This window comes from Schistocerca piceifrons, chromosome 4 (assembly GCF_021461385.2).
Source record: "Schistocerca piceifrons isolate TAMUIC-IGC-003096 chromosome 4, iqSchPice1.1, whole genome shotgun sequence".
Classification (NCBI taxonomy): domain Eukaryota; kingdom Metazoa; phylum Arthropoda; class Insecta; order Orthoptera; family Acrididae; genus Schistocerca; species Schistocerca piceifrons.
Window position 1 is genome coordinate 491,981,151 of NC_060141.1, and position 4,134 is coordinate 491,985,284.

The 4,134-nt window shown below is 47.7% G+C and overlaps 1 pseudogene; it reads right to left on the reverse strand.

The window, feature by feature from the left end:
• Nucleotides 1-3,335: 3,335 nt before the first annotated feature.
• LOC124796637 lies at nucleotides 3,336-3,453 on the reverse strand (annotated as a pseudogene).
• Between the last annotated feature and the right edge of the window lie 681 nt (nucleotides 3,454-4,134).

A 4,134-nucleotide genomic window follows, 5' to 3' on the forward strand; every position in this document is an offset into this window, starting at 1 on the left:
AACTTCCGGTAAACTGCTTTACCTGCTCATCATTTTCGCTTTTCCTTTTTCTTTCTGGAAGATAGGAAATTGCTGTAACATTTCATTTAACAATGTCGTACATGGTTCATGTAGTGTTTTCTAGTACAACTTGATGTTGTGTTTCTACTTTGATTTCTTGTTTCTTAAAAACATAATCGCTACTCTAAAATTTTTTATAGGTTCTTTGCCGCATAATAATGTAGTGTGAGTGCAGTATTGACTGGAAAGGAAACCATTAATACTTTACTCCAGTGACACGTCACCAATAAAATTATATAATTAATTCTATAAGTCCTTATTTTCAAGGTCAGCTTTTCACATCAAGGTCCACTGCCGCGCATTTCTTAGGTCGACTACTTTGTTTCTGTCATTTTGTCTCGACGTTCTGGGCTTTTTTGTAAAAAGCTTGCAAAACATCTACCATTAAAATTACTGACCATCGCTGGCCACTACTGTCTCCCATATTTCGGGGAGCATACGTATCCAGCTGCGAAACAACTGTGTGTTTCTTCAGGAGGTACTTGAATGGACCCTATTTTGCGCTTGTTCACGGGACCTGAAGTGCTGATCAACCAAGCCGTTTACCCCCCACCGATGAAACAATCTGGTAAACAGAGGAAGCAATGTAAGCAGAATACGGCGGGTGTAAGAGGACTTTCCATTACCACGTCTTCGAGTACGTTTTGGCGGGTTCTATGAGAAGGGGTCGAGCACTGTCATGCTGAAAAATCACCTTTCGCAGTCTATCACAGTGTCCGGCCGTTTGTCGTTCAGCGCTCGCTTCAAATGCGTCAGTTGCCATAGATAACCATTTCCTGTTATTGTTTCCGTTGGTTTCATTTACTTGGAAAACCTCCCTTCCACCGCCATGCCGTCCTTCAGCGTCAAAATCAACGTTCATGAGTTGATGAAACTCTTCTCTGAATATTCTTTCACTAACAGGTGCCGCACCACAGGTCTCACTCAACAATTTAGGAGCCTCAGGTACAGATTCCTTTGCGTTTCAGCAGAAAATAAAACCTTCGCACCGATGACGACAAAAGATTCGTAAGTTGACGTATTGAGTCGAGAATAACTTAATGATGCAACCACAAATCGACTAACATTTTTATCAAGAAACAAAGAAATGACTGACATTAGCTAATAGTGGTCATAGATTCATATCAGTGGAGAAAGTTTAAAACTTTTACCTGACTGGGATTCGAACTGAAGTTTCCTGCTTACAAGGCAGAGTCGCTCATCGCTAAGCCATTCGGACCGAGTGGTAATTGCTACTAAACGGACTACTGTAGCACATCTCACGTGAGACCCAAACTGTCAAATCATTCGCACACTACAGATATAGTGCCCCTTTCCGATTGTCCTCATTACTCGCGGCATTTCACCGCTTCCTGTACGAGTTCGAGAGCGGTGTGAATCTGCACTGAGGTGAGAAATTGGCCGTCAGACATGTCCGAAAGAACGGACCACATACCTACAACACTTTAAGGTGTTATGTTTACAAATGCCTAAGCTTTTTGTATGACACTTGCGACCTGCAACCTACGTCACCACTTGCCGCTACCGCAATGTACTGAACAACGGCGAAAGGAATGTATTAGTCCCAATATTTCTAGCGTTTCTTATTCCATTATAATTTCGCGAATCTTTCAGTTGTGATTGATCATTATATTGGAAGATTAAGGAGATGCTGTGATTTCGCTCGGAAGCAACCGAAATTCCCATTATGCAGATTATTCTGAGCTATAAAAAGGATAGAAAATTGAAATGGCTGCATTTGGAGAGAGGAATATTTGTGATGGAAATACTGGGCCTTTATCATCCCTACCGCTAGCTTGAGACGAGACAACAGTGAATAGGTGTAAGCGCTTAGAGAGAGAGAGAGAGAGAGAGAGAGAGAGAGAGAGAGAGAGATGGCTCAAATGGCTCTGAGCACTATGTGACTTAACTGCTGAGGTCATCAGTCGCCTAGAACTTAGAACTACTTAAACCTAACTAACCTAAGGACATCACACACATCCATGCCCGAGGCAGGATTCGAACCTGCGACCGTAGCGGTCACGCGGTTCCAAACTGAAGCGCTTAGAACCGCACGGCCACACTGGCCGGCTAGAGAGAGAGAGAGAGAGAGAGAGAGAGAGAGAGAGAGAGAGAGATGGAAGCTCATTTTATGTTGACAGTCGTAAAACGTAGAATGTTCGCTCGTGTATCCAACATAACTCGCTACGGCATGCAAACTGAATAGGCCTTTATATGAAATCGTGGCCAACAGCTGTTCTGAAGCGGCATGTAGGCCAGATTCCGTGGCAACATTGGACGATGGCCCTCAGCGTCAGAGGCAGCTTCCAGGACGAACTCACCATCTGCGAACGGTCGCTGGAACGGGAGAGTGGCCCGAAACAAACGAGTTTAGCTTGCAGACGCATTCCCGAGCGGCGTTTTGCTGTGGTCGGCGGCGACCGCAATTACTTTATACCAGGCTCGTTGTGCCCGGAGCGAGCGGGCGGGACAAATTGTGGCTCGCAGCCTCCAGCCGCCAGCCGCCAGCCGGGCTGCTGCGTGATGGATGCGGGCGCGCCACGCTGACTGATTGCGTCCGGAGACCGCCGCCTCTGCCTCTGCCTCTCCCTCTCCCTCTCCCTCTCTCACCCCCTCTGCCTGCCTGACCGGTGGGGTCAGGCCTGAGCACCCCCCCCCCCTTCTCTCGCTCTCTCTCTCTCTCTCTCTCTCTCTCTCTCTCTCTGCGTGTGTCTGAGTGGTGTGTGTATGTGTGTGTGTGTGTGTGTGTGTGTGTGTGTGTGTGTGTTGCTGCACGGTTTGCGAGTAACCCACCTCCGAGAAATTGAACGCGCTATTTTTAGATCTGCATCTCTGCTTCGACCATTTTACTATAGATGGCAGATGTGGAAAGTGATGGTGCAGTAGGTAGGTTGAAATGTTACACAGTACACAGTGGTGACTAAAGTCATGGGATTCCTCCTAAAATCGTGTCGGACCTCACACTGGTCCGGCGTTGTGCAGAATATCGTTGTGGCAAGCATGGCATGAAGTCAAGAAGTCTTTGGAAGCCCCCTGCAGAAATATAGGGCCATGATAACTCTGTAAAAAAAGAAGCACGCCGTCTTCAGGCCATGAGTGGCCTACCGGGACCATTCGAGCCCCGTGTCATCCTCAGTGGATGATGCGGATAGGAGGGGCGTGGGGTCAGCACATCGCTCTACCGGTCGTTATGATGGTATTCTTGACCGAAGCCACTACTGTTCGGTCGAGTAGCTCCTCAATTGGCATCACGATTCTGAGTGCATCCCGGAAAATGGCAACAGCGCATGGCGGCCTGGATGGTCACCCATCGAAGTGCCGACCATGCCCGACAGCGCTTAACTTCGGTGATCTAATGGGAACCGGTGTATCCACTGCGGCAAGGCCGTTGCCATGCTAACTCCGCAGGATTCTGTGCATGAAGTGACCTCTCGATTACCTGCCATGTGGGACGAAATGGGTGCCCAGATGATTTGCTAGAATTGTCCAAAGTTATCTTCAAACCAATCGCGTAGGATGGTGCCTCGGTGACACAATAAGAATTTCATCGTTGTTTCTTATCATGAAGTCTATAAATGGTTGAAAAGGTCTTCAAGTAGCCACCCGCAACCATTTCCAGTCAGTGATCCGACCAGCTGGACCAGAGGACCCGGTCAATTCCATGCAAATACAGCCTATACCATCATGCAGCCACCACTTGCTTTCACAGTGCCTTATTGACAAATTGACTTTATGCATGGCTTCCTCAGGTCCCCGCCACGCTATAACCCTACCATCAGCTCTTGCCAGCTGAAATCAAGACCCGTCTCAACAGGTCAGAGTTTTCCCAACCGTTTAGGGTCCAACCGATATGGTCACGAGCCCAGGCGATGCACTGCAGGCCATGTAGTATATGAGCAAAATAGCACTCGCATCGGTCGCCTGCTAACGCAAAATTTCGCCGCATTCGTTCGTCGTAGGTTAGATACTTATTTTTGCCGTTATCTCACGCAGTTTGCTTGTCTTTTTGCACTAATAACACTGTGCAACCGCCGCTGCTTTCGGTCGTTATGTGCGGGCCGTCAGCTTCTGCAT